Raw genomic sequence first — 17,197 nt, 5'->3', positions numbered from 1 at the left:
CAATTTATAATATCTTATTTATTGTTTACAGTATGAGCCATATTTTCTCGTAAATTAATCCTCTTCTAATTTTAAAGTTGGTGTCTATAAATAAAAATGAAATAATATTATAAGAACATTAATGAAATAATACAACCAATAAAACTAATATTTTAATATATATTGATTACCATTTAACTGAAATCTTAAATAATTAAAAAAAAAGAACAAACAAGGGTATAATAAACATGGAGAACATTTTTAAACATTAGTGAATATTTTAATTTAATAAAATCAATTACAAATTGAATAGTTAATTTTAAAAATTAATTTTATAGTGTAAAATTTAAATTTCTAGCAAATTGGTTTGTTTTTAACATAGAGGCTGATGTGGCTGTTATTTGTTTAACGGTCAACATTAACCTCTGACATGACGGCCCAAATGAATTTAGATACTAACATAACATTATTTTCTCTTATATACCACCAATAAATGGTTTTAAAATTATTAAAAGAACAATTTTACTTCATTTTGGCAAAAAACTATTTAACTCAAGTGAAAACCTATTGAAGACGTATCATTTTTGAAAACCCGTGAGTACATTGAAGAAAGCCATATTTATTAATTTTATCAAAATGCATTTAATTTATTTACTTTGTTTGTGAGATAAAACATTATAGCAAATTTCAATAAAACTTGCGGAGGACAACATTATAGCAAATTGAAATAAAACTTGCGGAGGACAACATTATAGCAGAAAGCATTATAGCAAATTTACCTTATAACTATAGTTTATTTTTAGTTGTCTTGATTTAAGTATGGGTAAAAGTTAAAACTTCTGAAAAATAAATGCTAAAATAATTTTTAGTGTCCCAAATAAATTTAAAATATCCAAAAGCCCAAAAAGTCTACATAAACAAAAGAGAGTCTAATGCATACTTAAACCGAAAGAGTGAAATATGAGCTTTAGAGTCATTGTCCAATCCTAAGTCTGAAGATCACCTGAAACAAAATAAACAAACATGTGAGCTTAACATCCAACGTGTGATTTGACCCACACATTGCAGTACATATATAAATCATAATGTATCATAGCATATCGGAGCATATCTTATATCATATCAGTTTTCATATCATGTTATAGCATGTTTCATATCTTATCTTATCATATCATATCCCACATCATATCATATCATACCCCCAATTGCTACATATCATCTCCGTCCAAGCAATATCACCAATTACGACTCCAAGAATCCATCCATCCAATCACACCAATATGTGGCAGTATGTCACTCATAAATATGCAACTGAGCTATCAGATAAAAATTTTATAGTATTATCGTCATAGTTGCGGTAAAAACTATCATATAACGTTTCCTCCATCATATCATAACCCATCCCAAAACATAGGCATAATCATAATTATAATACCATAAATACATATATCATAATTTGTATGACATGCATACATATATTTTTATAAGAAACATTACGTAGCATATGATTTATATACCACCTACTTAACATACCTTCTAAGCTTAGCCAAGTATATATACGTACTAAAACTTATAGTTTTTTGGGCTTATATGATGCCCAATAATTGAGTCCTTTAATCGGCCCCTAATTAGGGCTTAAAATAGGCCAAAATTCCCACATAGTCGCGTGGCCCCTAGATTTCTTGAGTTTCAATTGAGTTTTCGGGTTAATTTCATCAACCCATAGCTGATTTGATCAACCGCTCAATTGAAACTCACGAATCCTATAAACGTTCATCAAACCACACCGATTAACTAACAATACTTATCCAAAATAACATCGTTGAATCAAAATTTCAGCCCCTAAAATAGATTTTGAATACTTAGTTATCCAAAACAACATCGAAAATTGTGTCTACTTTGCTGGAATGTTAGGATTCTCACACCTTTCGCCTAATCGAGAACCACAAAAATACTAATCATGACAACGAACAGAAAATACCAACACAAACTCAACTTGTTCAAGAAACAAAACAAAACAAAACTATTAATGGAAATATAACAAAAGTAACCAAATAAAACTAACATTGCAAACAAAATACGATTCAAGTGACAGAACTCACAAAATAAACTGTAGTATTTAGGAATAATCAAAGAGGAGAAAGAAGGATGAGAAAAGAAGATAAACGGCCGAATAAGGAAACAAAAGAAAGTAGCGTACAAAGTGGGGTGAGAGCGTGGACGGTTGAAACAATGAGTGAAAATAGAGATTTAGTAAAATTAAACTAAAATAAATAAATAAAAAGATTTAAGTTAATCCAAATCCAACTTACCAGATTTTATAGAATTTAAATTGGTGATAACCTAAAGCCTTATCACTACTCATCATTCAAAATAAGAGATAAGCCCTAAGGCTTAAGTTGAACATAATACCAAAATAAATAGGAAAAATTAAAAAAAAATTGAACTCAAGACTTAAAACAAACATTCAAGGCACTTAACCACCACACCCAATCAAATTACTTAACATGCTTAACAACTAGAATTCATAAAATTTGGGGCATTACGCCAATGTAAAATAAAAAAAGTCGAAGTTTTTTTTTTATTCAGAATCTCTATATCTATGCCTCTCTTGACAACAAAAACATCCTATTTTGACTTTTTCTTTTTTAAAAATGTAAACTTTCTGGCGTTACAAACTACACAATTATTGAGAACTTATGATATTTTCGGTATTTAGAATAAAAAAAATTAAACCTTCAACTTCAAAATAAAAGTCGGACAACAAAATGAAGCAAGAAAAAAAAAAGAAGGAAACTAAGTTTTTTTTATTTTTATTTTCCAACTTATCCATCACAAATTAAAAGAAAAAGGAAAATGTCTTTTATATATGGGAAACGTGGATTAACTATGTTAATCCCTACCATTTTTATATTACTTAAGAAAAAGAATTTGTCTTATTTAATTTCCACTTTTAATTTCTAAAATCATACTTTTATGAAAGTACGTACATTATTGTTTTACTCTTTATGATTACGTTTACATATGAATGAATCCAATTATATTGTTTAATAAATATTATGTTCTAAAAAAAAGCATTTATTATTTTTTAAATCTTAATGTTTCCAGAAATTTTACATCGAAATTAAAAATTATTATGTCTTTTTACATTACTTTCCGAACTTTTATTGGAAAAAGAAAAAACTATGATTATAGTTTTGTCTCACCTTAAATCATTTTGATTAATATAAATATTTTAATCATAAATATTTAGAAGGTTATTTTGGGAAGTATATATATATTAGAGAAGAATAAGAGAATAGAAGGAATGGTGAGAGGGACAATGCTTAAAAAGTGGAGGCAGTTTGATTTCTTATTTATTTATGCTCTTAACCTCTTCCTTCCATCATTCCTTTTCTCCTCTCTTTTGCATTATCCTCCCCCCTACTTCTTTCCCACCAACCCTTTTCTCTTTCTCTTCATCAACATCACAAATATACTTCAAATTTTATTAATATGGAGAAATTAGATTTATCAAAATAAAAAAATGAACTACACTATAAATGGTTCATACCTTTCATCCTTCCAAAGGGGTTGAAGAACATTTTTAAAGTTTGGATGGCCATCCCACTCCAACGATTCCCACCATTCTTTCCTTGACTTGATGGTAAGAGAAGGTGGAGCATATGCAAATGGTTGCCCATTGCCAACAAGGGGAACAAATGGAGGAATTCTCTTCAGTTTATAACAGTCTCTAGCAACTTGGATAAGTTGGAGAGAATCGCAAACCATCACTCCACTTTTGCTGCAAATGCTCTTCAAATTTGGTAACCTACGTAGACTCAATTCTCTCAATTTGGGAAGATGGAATTTGATTAATGCATCACACCCTTTTTCTTCAACTTCTGATGTTTCTGCTCCCAATATTTCTACGAACTCATCACAATGATCCACTAATATTTCTTCCAGGTTTTGGAGGTTTGGTAGCAACCAATGTGGAATCAACGACTTCATACTTGAGCAGCTCACTATCTTAATTTCCTTGAGATGGGAAAAGGTGGCAGACGGAGCCAATGTTGATGTTGTTGCTGAACAAATTCCTTCATCTTTCATAATAAGGGCACTCAACTTTGGCAGAAATCGAAGATCCAACACCTCGAAGCTTTGAAATGGATGAGCGGATGAAGAGGCAAAAGAGGACAGGGAACCAACACACTCTATCCCTTCACACCCCCAAATACTACAAACCTTCAAGTCAATCGCATTTTTGAAGGAAGATTTATCATCGACTAAGCTTCTCAAATAGTCGCACTCAATAATATGCAACTCTTGAATTTCAATTGGGTGCATAATTAACTCACCTTCCCAATTCTGGACTCCTCCAATTGTTACTGTTTTATCTCTTCTAGCAGGCATAAAAGATGAGCCCACCTGTAATTTGTACTTGATGAGATTTTTCTTACTTTGTTGCATTGAGGAGATGAACTTATTGAATTCACTGATGTCTTCGAAATGTCCAGTTAAGCACTCCAACTTCTTCAATGGTTCCATCTCCTCTGCTTTTAGACTTGTATTTTCATTGTCCTCATGAAAACCCAAGTGCTAAAGGCGAACGAGTTTTGGTAAAAGTCCAGCGGGTATCTCTTTCTGAGTGAACACTCCAAGATCAAGATATCTTAGCTTTATCAGCATATCCATTCCTTCAGGGACTTCCTCAATTTTAGTCGCAGAAAGATCCAACTTCTTCAATTCTTGAAGCATCGAAAGACATGGCAGATGTCTTAATTCATAACAGCCACGAAGCAACAATGTTGTGAGGTTCTTTAGTTCAGAGATGGAATTTGGTAAACTCTCGATCTTTGTAAAAGACAAATTGAGAACACTAAGACAAGGCATGTTTGTGAAGAAAGAAATTGAGATCTTCTTTATAGAGTTCTCCTGCAATAACAAGGTTGTGAGCAGTTGACATTTTGTGGGCAGCACATCTATGGAAATTTCTGATATGGAGTTACACATAAGTGACACTTTCTCAATATCCGGACTCCATTGCTCCTTTTCTGGTAACTCTTCTAATTGCAAACCTGCTTGTATCATATGTCGAGGATTCATTCTTGTGATCGACAATGCCATCTCTCTCACTGCATCATGCATCTTTATGCAAGGTTGACCACGTTTATTGGTAATATTTTCCAGCAAGCAATTCTCTGCTAACTTCTTCAAAATAACACGGCCCTTGTCTTTCATTTCTTGTCTTGTACCCATATCATCTATGAATCCCTCCTCAATCCAGCACTCAATTAGTTCATCCTTTTCAATTCCAAAATCTTCGGGATATAATGCGCAATGTAAGAAACAATATTTCACTTTCTCGTCCTTTAAGTGATCGAAGCTAAATTTCAAGCGCTCGATTACCTCAGCTTCCACTCCTTCCACTTTCCCTATTCTCTCTTTCAATTCCCCGAGTGCATTTTTCCAAATACGAGGGTTATCTTCTCCTTTCATGGTATAACTGGAATTTAGTGAATTCATCACTAAAATGGGCTGAATTGAAAAACTATGTGAATATTAGCTATTATGAACAAGCATAAGGTGCAAAATGTAACTTTGTTTTGTTTTTAATTTATTATTGGATTTTATTAAATCATAATTTTCTTTATTTTTCATACAGTTTAGTTATTCAACAACTTCAAGATTTTATTTTTCTAGAAATCTTATCTACATTTTTCTATTTTATAAATATTTTGAGTTTTTTAATAATTTTTTATACACAATCAGAGTCAAATTGATAGAAAATATAAAAACTGATGACTAGAATTATTATTATACCAACTGAAACAAGTGCCACTTAACAGTTGGGTGACAAAAAGAAAATAATTTTGAAAATATTAGTGATCAAATTGTAACATTTTTTAATTAAGTGACCAAAATGAAAACTTAACCATAGTTGAATTTTACCCTAAATTCTTTTAAAAATTTTAGTTTAGAATTGTTTTACCTATACTATGTATTAAACATTTTACTGAGTTGGTGTCACTCATCAATCGGGTTCCAACTCAATAAGAAAATTACCAAAAATACTATTTTATTTGCAAAGTAAGAAATATGCGTGTGATAAGATTTCTAGTGTTATTAAAACCTTTTAAAAAAATTGTAATTATTAGACTCCTTGATATACTCTTAAAAATAATCTACATTTTTTTCAAGCAAAACTCATTTTTAGCCGAGCTCAGTCAACCTTTTAAGAGTTCAAAAAAATAATAAAATGTTAAAAAATATTTTTATACTCTTAATTAAATTTAAAATTTAAAAATATTTTTTATTATTTAAATTGAATTGGAGTTGGAACAGCTCGTGACATAAAACCTTGTCTAAGCTCAACTCAACATGGAAAAAGAAACAAATTTTGTTTTTACAATTTGGGTTTTGAAAAATAATTTAAATGTAATTAAAATTTGAACTGAGTTTGAAAAAAAATTTGTGGTATATTTTGTAATCTTTTGACCAAAAAAATGACAGTCGAGTCGATTTTATAAGTCTCTATAATATCAGTCCTAGATGTTCTTCAAGAGCATGAAACTTAACTTTTTTATTTCGTTTTGTTTCTAATTTGTTATTGGATTCTATTGAATGATACTTTTCTTTATTTCTCATACATTTTAATTCTTCAACAACATATTCAAGATTTTATTTTTCTAGAATTTTATACACATTTTCTATTTTATAAATGATTTTAATTTTTTTTATATAAAATCAGGGTCAGATTGATAAAAATATATATAAATTGAGGACAAAAATTGTAACACCACAAACTTGGTTTATACGTTATGGTCGAATCTGGAGGAATTACATTAACTTGTTTAAAAACCCAGAAAATAAATTTAAAATTGTGTGCTTTGACAATATTAATTCTGGAAAATCGCTTTTCAGTTTTTAAGAAAACAATCATTAAAACTATTTATTTTGTTATAGAAAAACATTTAAGTGATTACTTTATTTTGTAGTGGAAATTTTAGAGTACTAAAATTTGAAAACCATGACTTAATTTGTAAAACACAAAATCTTGTAGTTTTAAGTAATAATTACTAAATCCAACTAAGCAAAGCAAAATCCAAAAAAAGATTTACAACCCCCCCCCCAAAAAAAAATCAGAATGTCCAGAATAATTTAAAAACATGAACCATCATATTTAAATAATTGAGAACTCAATCTGATCTCTTGCACGTCGTTTGGTCCTAAATATGTTGATTAATTGAGAAGTTAGAAACATTGGGTGAGCTTATAGGCTCTGTAACACCCCAAACCTAGCCTAGACGTTATGGCCAAATCTGGAGATATTACTACAATTTATTTAAAAACCCAGAATCTGTCGACTTATAAAACAATGCTACCTCTTATTAAGTAAAATTTGAGTTTATTTGAGGAAAATATCCTTCTTAACCATTTCGATAAATTTGTTGATTGTTTACTCATAAAACACTTACGTTTGCAGCGAAAATTCTTAGTTGAATCCGATTTTGAAAACACGATTTGTTGCTATATAATTTAACATTTTGTAGATCAAATTTAAACCAACCAAAAATGTTTAAATAAATAAATAAAACAAAACTAAACCTAAACTTAAAAACAGTCCAAAACCAAAACAGAATAAACCATATTAAAATAACAAATATAACAAGTAGATAATTAATCGAACTCCAGTTGCACCGACCCACCTAAGTCTAAGGATTACCTAAGAATAAGAGAAATTGAGAGTGAGCTTACAAACTAAATGTGTAACTTATAAGAGTAAAAATATTGGATATAATTTTCAAACATGCTTTCGGAAGTCAATTAGACATATATCATATATACAGAAACAGAATCAGAACATATCATGTGTAGATTACAATCTTAATCCAATTCGTTACACACCATCTTCGACCATTCCTACGCACCATATAGGGTATTAAATACCTATCAAACCCTACACACCACTTAGTTGCAATATGAAACTTTTCAAAATATTCGCAGTCTAACTGCCAGATCATTAGGTGATTCATCGCCAAATGCAGAAATACGTGTGGTTGAGCCACTAAATATGGCAAATGAATTAAACTCCCACACTTCCTCCATAAACACAAATCTCACCCTAATGCACATGCAGAATTAACAAATGTCAGAAATGTCCATGTCATACATGCTTTATAACAGATAAACATTTGTGTTCTAGGTTTTTATATATTTGTGTATGTAAATAATGTTATTGATTTAGCATCACCAACTCGAGATTGAAGAAAAAAACAATGATAAACATTTGTATTTATTTAGTATTCTTAATATGATGTGTTTTTGTGTTTAGATTTTGTTTTACTCTCAATTTAATCTAATTTTATTTTAATATCATACATATTTCACGTGTTATTATTAATTAGTTCCAAATTATACTTTTCAGTATTCATTGTATGTTATTTTTAAACATAGTCTATGTTATAAATACGTGATTTCCACATGCATACGCGTGTGATAAGATTTCTAGTGTTATTAAGACCTTCCAAAAAAATTGTAATTATTAGACTCCTTGATATACTCTTATAAATAATCTAATATTTTTTCAAGCCTAACCCATTTTTAGCCTAGCTTGGTCAATCCAAAAAGTCTATTTGCGAGTTTAGAAAATAATAAAATATTAAAAAATATTTTTATATTTTTAATTAAATTTGAATTTTAAAAATAAATTTTATTATTTAAATTGAATTCAAGTTGTAACGGCTCAAGACATAAAAACCTTGTCCAAGCCCAACTCGACCATGGAAGAAGAAACATAATTTGTTTTTACAATTTGGGTTATGGAAAATAATTTAAATATAATTAAATCTTGAATTGAGTTTGAAAAAAAATTTTGTGGTATATTTTGTAATCTTTTGACTAAAAAAAAATGACTTCCGGGTCGATTTCATAAGCCTCTGTAATACCGGTTCTAAATGTTCTTCAAGAGCATGAAACTCAACTAGATAATACTACTAATTTGGTTTCGAGACACGTTGAGGAAGTATGTAATGATCTAACTTTTTTATTTTGTTATTTGCCAAGTTTGTTATTGGATTCTATTGAATGATATTTTTCTTTATTTCTTATACAATTTTGTTCTTCAACAACATATTCAATATTTTATTTTTCTAGAATTTTATATACATTTTTCTATTTTATAAATGATTTTGAGTTTTTTTTTATAATTTTATATAAAATAAGGGTCAATTTGAAAAAGTGCCGCTAATGCTCGTGTTTTTAGCGACGTTTTTGTGAAAGCGCCGCAAAAAACATTCTACCTTAATTGGTTAATTATTTATATTAATTAAATAAAATTCAACTTATTTCTAATTGAATATTTAAAATCTTCAGAAAAAAAGAACACGTAGAATTAATTTGAAATAAAACACATGGAAAAATTAAAAGACTATTATTTAAAATAATTTTAAAGTTTTTTGGTTACATGATTCCTAATTATTTTTTAATTTATATATTAAAAAAATTCTTATATAATCATAAAAGAGATAGTATTAATTTAAATTTAAAATATTGAATTAAGTATCACTATTGTTGATTTAGGGTTTTAGGTTTAGGGTATATAATTATTAATTTAATATTTTAGGTTGGTTTAGGGATTACTATTTTAAGGTTATTATAATTGATCAGGAGTATATATATATATATGGATTTAGGGATTATGGTTTAAGGGCTGAGATTTAATGTTTAGGGGTTAGTGCCGGGGTTAGATGTTGGGAGTTGGGAGTTAGGGATTTAGGGTTTAGCTAGGGTTTAGGGGTCGGGTTAGGGTATTGGGTTTAGATTAATTAGTTTTTTAATTTATATTTTAAATATGTTCTTATATAACTGTTGTTGACACCATTTTTTGGGATGAAAACGGGGTCAACTTGGGTTTTGACAAAAACGAAAAAAAATGGGAGTCGCCACCGATCTTTTTGATGAGGTGTGATCGGGTCACCTTGAAAAATGGTTGTTTTTAATAAACAATTTAATTTTATTAAAAACAACGAGTTTGGTCCACGAAATTCAGAAAATGGGTCCGGGAGTCGGTTACGTACGAGGAAGGATTAGCACCCTCGTAGCGCCCAAAAATTGGTACCTAGTTGATTAGTTAATGTCTTAATGTCGAAAAACTGAGAACTTTAAAGAAATTTAAAAATACAATCCTTATTTTGAAATAAAATTTATAAAAATCGAGCTGCTTATTAGGACTTTTTCGTTTCAGAAAGAGAAAATGTCATACCCAATACGTTAGGGTACGATATCTTACCTTTTCAGAAATGAGCAAGTCTAAACTCGCATAGAAAAGTTTAAAAGAGTGTTTAATTGTTTAAGTCATATGAAAAAATTGCAACCCAATACGTTAGGGTACAATTTCTTCAAATATTAAACATTGAATATTGCAATTATTTTGAAAAATCCTCGTCTCGAGAAATCGATGTATCATGTCCAATGCATTAGGACACGACGTATTGAATTCTCGGTAAAGAGTTTTCGTTTATGTCTTTTTTATAAAAAAGGTAATCTCGATTATTTAGATTCAACAAAGAAAATCAAAACCCAATACGTTAGGGCTCGATTCTCTCGAAGATCCCAAATACCGAGTGTTGTTTTTATTTTTGAATTTTCCGTTTTTTTTGATAAATAAATAAGATGGCAAACATATAATAAAAAGAAATCAATAAATAAAAGTAAATGAACAAATAAAAATTAAAGCACCTAAGCAAATAATAATAATAAGCATGTAGATAAATAAATTAATTAACACCAAATGAAACAATAGTAATGGATAACATTATAGTATATATATATATGTGTATGTGTATGTGTGTGTATTAGAATTATAAAGCATAAAAATATACGTATGTGCATATAAGAATATGTAAGCATGTATTTGTGAAAATTAAAAATATGCATATATAAGATTATTAAACATATATATATGAAAATTAGAACGTATATAGGACATACATAACATATTATATAAAATATAGTATATATTAGGGAAATATATAAATACATAAATATGTACATGAATACTAACAAAGGGATAAATGTACACTTGTATATATATATATATCCTAAAACATGTACGTATATATTAAGATAATAAAAATACATGCATATATATAGATTGTAAGATAGATATGTATATAAAAATGAGTATTTGTATTAAATAAGTTAAAAAAAGAAGATATATATATACGCATATATATAAACAATTATATAATAAAAATAATATAATAAAACATATATATCTAAAACTTTCATAAGAAAATAGAAATAAAAAAACATAACAATAATGACAATAATATTAATAAATATACTAATAACAATAATAATAATAATAATAATAATAAAATTGCTAAATATGGACTTAATCGAAATAAAAACGAAAGTACTGGGCGAAATCGAAATAAAAAAACAAATAAGGATTAAATTGTAACTCGCGCCAAACAGAGAGGGACCAAAATAGTAAATAGACGGAGTTCTAAAAACGCGGCGTTGCATTGGACTAAATTGAAACAAAAATAAAATTATAGGGCTAGATTGAAAATAAAAGAAAATAGCGAAAAGGGGCTTGATTGAAACGCGCTGCAGAGTCGAAGGACTGCGCGCGCAATTATACCCTTTAAAGAAAACACGCGGATCCTCCCCCTGGGTCGGGTCACCGCGCGGGTCAAGGCCAAAACGGCGTTGTTTTGTCACCTGACCCCTAAGGGCAAAACGGCGTCGTTTTAAAAGGGCTATTTATGCCCAAAAATTTTCTAAAAACTCATTTCAACCCCCCCATCTTTAAAAAAACAACAGAGCTCCCCTCCTCCTCTCAAGGCTCCGGCTTGGATCCGATCAAACGCTCCGGCGTACCTCCGTCGTATCCTCACCGCAGGCGGTGGCCGGAGGTACAAAATGGAACCTTTTCGGTTCCTTTTTGATGCCGAAGGCCTCCTAAACACGGATCCAACACCGAATCTTGTAAAAGGCGAGCCTAACCCCACAAAACGAGGAGTAACCGTCCGTCTCCTCTTCCTCCGGCGCGGCGCTAAAAGGTATTTTTTACTCCTTTTTTGTTTTTTAAAGAAATAAATCGAAAAATAATGATATTTTTATGAAAAGTGTAAGAAAAACAGAGAAGTGAAAGGCGAAAATCACCTTCAATCGCTTTGTTTGCTTTTGATTTTTGAAAATATTTGTAAAAGAGGGGAATCCGAACCCCTTACAATGATAATCACTAGCTTTTTATAGCCCAAAAATTACATGTATTTTATATTCTATTATTTCTCTCTCTTTGGTTGCTGTGGCTTTCTTTGTTTTCTTCCTTGCAGGTGACGGCGCAAGTGGGACGATGGGACAGTGGCGGTGCAAGGCGATGGCGGCGGCGGCTGAAATCTAGGGGTCAAAGACCCTAGATGCGGCGCTAGGGTTTCAGACTTTTTGAAACCCTAAGCAACTTTTTTAGGATGTTGGGCCTGAGCTATTGGGCTCCGAGTTTGCTGGGTTGTTCGGGTTTGGGCTGGTCTGTTTGAGTTTTGTAATGGGCCCGGTTTTGGGCAAAATTGGGTTGTACAATTGTAAAAGAGATAATAATAAATTTGTTTAGGGTTTTTAGTTTCGGTATATGATTTGGTTTGTGTATATAATTGTAAAAGAGATAATAAATTTGTAAAAGATAGTACGCTTCTTCATAATGCACTTTCACTCCCACTTTCATTTCTTCAACCAAGTTATCTTGGTTCCGAACAATATATATCAACTATTTTTTCATTATTTTTCAACATAAATAAAAATTATTAACCAACAAAATCTAAAAAAATTAATAAAACACCACATTAAAAGCACGATAAAAAAATAATCCTTGAAGAAATAGAAAAAAATCAATAAATATTACAATAAAGAACAAAGCTCGGTGGACACTTACATATGTTAATGGAATAAAGAATATTTTAGTTAAAGATGAAAATTCAGATTACGAATTCAGATGATCTAAGACTTTTTTTTTTAGGTTGGAATAATAGTTAGATTCAGATTTTAAAATTGCTATATGCTATATGAATTCGAAGTGGATGTGGGTATAAGATACCTTGAATATCCATTATTTAAATCTGCATTTCTTATTCAGATAACAAATGTAATTTCAAATATATAAATCTAGTAGTTACTAAATTCTTACAATTGTGATTATATATATTAAAATAATTTTACCATATTCAAATTCAGGTTTTTGTGGACTTGAAAATATCCACAAAAAAATTAAAAATTTAAATTTAGGTTTTTTTTAGGATTGAAATATTCGATGGATAATATTATTTAATTTAAATTTGAATTTGAATAGTAATACTCAAATTATTCATGAATAACATTTAAATACTTAAATAAATTTGTGAATTTAAATTGAAATCATTCAAAAATATGCATATACCTGACTCGCTATCATTCCTATTTTTATCACTTCAATAAAAAAAATCCCATATACTTGTTACTCCTTGTTGTTTTCATTTATCTATTTGACAAAGAATATAATAAATTACTTAATTAGAGAAATTTATTCATTTATCAATAAAATAAAATATTATAAATTTCAAACTTTATATGAAAAAATAAATATTATAAAGATAATATTGTTTATTGCTACTTTATACAAAATTTTTAACTATTAATTAATGTTTAATCGATTTTAACTAATTTATGATTATTAAAGATTTAGGGATTTTTTGGATGGGCTTACTATTTTAAGGATTAGGGGGTATGGACTTAGGGTTTGAGATTTAAAGTTTAGGGGTTAGGGGTTAAAGGTTAATAGTTTAGGGTTTAGGAATTCAAGGGTCGGATCAGGGTTTTGGGTTTAGATTAATTATTTTTTAAAATTATAATATAAAAATTTAATCTAAGCGATTTGATATATTTAAATATTAGTTTAAATAGAATTAATAAATAAGTTAAAAAAAGTATTGATATATATATGGATGGATATATATTTATGTATAACTATTTATTTAGGAAATATATGACCAAATTATAAGAAATGAAATAAACAAAAAACAAAAAAAAACCTAAAATTTATAATTTTATATAATTCTTATAAATATTACTTAAAAAGATTAGAATTATTTTTTTAAAACGTAACCGTTTGACTTAAGTAAATCAATTTTTAGTGGCGTTTTTACAAAAAACGCCAGAACTATGCATTAAAGCTTAATAAAACGGCGCCGTTTTTTATTAGAACTTTAATTTTTAGTGGCGTTTGTAATACCCAAATCGCCTCAGCCCACTTAAAATTGACCCAACCAATAACCCAAACTCAAATCTAGCCTAGCCCAGTTAGCCTAATTCTAGAAACCCCTTCTCTCCCAGCGTCGTGCACACCCCACGTCACAGCAACCCCCAGCGCCGTGCACGCCCCACGTCGTAGCAACCCCCATGCTGTTTCCATGTACCTGCAACAAGTAAACCACGAACATCAAGCAAAAAAGGGGGGGAAATAGAGAAAAAATTGAAAAAAATATTATTTGGGTTGTAAAGATTCGGCTATAAAGAAGCCAATCGATTTTTGTAAAAGGGGCCCGTTTTCGACCCAACTCGATCTACTTAAAAAGCTCATTTCAATGTTCAAAAAAAATAAAAGTATGTTTTTATAATTAAATTTAAATTTTAAAATATTTTTTATTATTTAAATTAAATTTGAGTTGGGCTGACCCGAATTATAAAAAACTTTATCTATATAGACCCGACTCTGGTCGAGGGCCCATGGATGGGTCTATAGTAAACTATTATCCCATATTTTTAACTTAAAATTTGAAGCCTATGCATGCTTTTTTATATATATATAAAATTTAAAGTTTATTTTTTAAACAAAAATTATAAAATAAAAGTTAGTGTTGAATGTGGTAAAGGACCGTTATAATATTTAATTTTGACATCATATCAAAATAAGTTTATAATTAATTGTTATATGTATTATATAAATTATTTTTTAAAATAAATATTTTAGAAGGCTATTTTGGGACGTAAATATATATAAACACATGTATATTAAGATAAAATCATGTTAATAATTTTTAAGGAAGAATAAGAAAATGTTTATTTATAGGGAAATAAATCTTTGTAGTAATTTTAGTATAATTTTAATATTTCATGATTGATTCTTTCACTGATGCCACCTTTCAAGGTAGATTGATAATGTTTTGAAAAGTTGTCATTTCTAAAGAGGAACCTGATTAGCATTACTTTAGTAGACTTGAATTCCATATGGTCCATGTGTCCTTCGCTCCAACTATTCAAAACAGCTCGATATCCAATCCCGTATTTATTTAAGCAACCTTTCTTTCATTCCTTTCACTTGAAACTCAAAACGAAATTACTTTCTTCAGATTCTCTTTATAACAATGCCTTCCAATTCTTACTTAAAATTATCTCTCAAACTATTAACTTTAAAGAAATTCTTGTAATGGCAATGAAACATTTTTTCCAGTTTATGCACAATTTTACAATTAACAAAAATAATGATAAATTTCTTTGATTTTAACACTGAATTATCTTCAGTGCACCTAATTCCATGACTGTAAATTTGTACATCATATTTCATCTATCATACAAAAGTAGGGGTTTAGTGTCTTCTGAATTTTGGAATCACCATGTTGATATTGGTTTATGTCTTGTTTGCAGCATATCTTGCCTCTTTGATGCTAGAGAATTTAGCAAAGTCAAATTTGCACCCTTCAGCTGTCAACTTGCTTGATAGGAATATATATATATATTTACCACAACTTTGGAAAACATATGTGAGTCATCTTTGATCACAAATTATTTATAAAAGACAAAATATATAATCCTTTTATTATATAGTTGTCTCTCAAATCACCATTTCAAAATATATAATCCTTTTATTATATAGTTCATTTAGACCATATCAAATGTTTTCAATTTATTTTGCTACTCTTTGTGTATTATTTAAATTTTAATCATATTAATTTATAATATCTTATTTATCATTTACAGTATGAATCATGTCTTCTCGTAAATTAATTCTCTTCTAATTTTAAAGTTGGTGTCTATAAATAAAAATGAAATAATATTATAAGAACATTAATGAAATAATACAACTAATAAAGCTGATATTTTAATATAAATTGATTACCATTTAACTGAATTCTTAAATATTTTTTTAATTAACATGGAGAATATTTTTAAACATTAGTGAATATTTTAATTTAATAAAATCAATTACAAATTGAATAGTTAATTTTAAAAATTAATTTTATAGTGTAAAATTTAAATTTCTAACAAATTGGTTCGTTTTTAACATAGAGGCTGATGTGACCGTTAGTTGTTTAACGGTCAACATTAACCTCTGACATGACGGTCCAAATAAATTTAGATACTAACATAACATTATTTTCTCTTACTTACCACGTTAGTAAATGGTTTTAAAATTATTAAAAGAACAATAAAAAAACCCTAAACATACACTAACACAAATTTCATATTCAAACTGATACAATTGCAAAACTCAAGAACCACAAACATAGAATTGAGAACACAATCTACAATACCTTAAAAACTTAAGTCCTGTTCGAAAATCGTAAAATCCCATACTGAACATAAATCCATGAAACACAATGCTTTCCTTGCCATCAAAATTTTCTCAAGAAAATCAATGAAGGATCTGAGATGAAGAATAGTCATTGGTGAGAGCCAAAACATTGCTCGTCAATTGTGTAATCTTAATAATTCGTTTCCTCACCATCATCTTTGCATACCCATTCATAGCCCTGCTTAAGAATCCATCCATGCAAGTATCTTCATTCGTCAGAGCAGCATTAACCTAGGTTTGAAGATCACTCATAAGCACAAAGTTGGAGCATCTGATATGAAAAAAAATTTATCCATAAAATCCCCAAAATCGACAACCCTAAACAATTTATGGTGATCTTAGAAATAAATGCAAAAGAAAATAAATATTTATTTTTGAAAATAAAAATAGCTCAACCTCAAAAGACGAAACACACAAACATGATAAATAATCTCCACGAAAGGAATTTATACGTGCACGTGGTGTCAAGAAAGTTAGATTTAGGAAAACCCTAAAATTTTTAGAAACTCTTCAAATGCTACAAAAAGAATCTTCCATCTAAATCAAGAAAAAAACTGGAAAAAGAAAAATTGAACAAACAAACTGTACAGAAATGGGTTTGCAAATGATATGCGATGGATTCAA

At 29.0% G+C, this 17,197-nt stretch overlaps 1 protein-coding gene and 1 long non-coding RNA gene across 2 annotated transcripts in view; both read right to left on the bottom strand.

The window, feature by feature from the left end:
* LOC107902228 (disease resistance protein At4g27190) overlaps window positions 1-17,197 on the bottom strand; it is a 29,475-nt gene that overhangs the window by 11,683 nt on the left and 595 nt on the right. The gene's annotated exons all lie outside the window — the stretch shown is intronic.
* On the bottom strand, window positions 817-2,472 carry LOC121216875 (uncharacterized). The gene is made up of 2 exons (XR_005913082.1): window positions 2,292-2,472; window positions 817-982 (listed from the first exon to the last, which is right to left on the bottom strand). It is a non-coding gene; the product is annotated as an uncharacterized lncRNA (long non-coding RNA).

Source organism: Gossypium hirsutum, chromosome D05, assembly GCF_007990345.1.
Source record: "Gossypium hirsutum isolate 1008001.06 chromosome D05, Gossypium_hirsutum_v2.1, whole genome shotgun sequence".
NCBI classification, from domain to species: Eukaryota; Viridiplantae; Streptophyta; class Magnoliopsida; order Malvales; family Malvaceae; genus Gossypium; species Gossypium hirsutum.
Note: the sequence above shows the minus strand (reverse complement) of the source record. Positions and strands in the feature narration are given on the sequence as shown.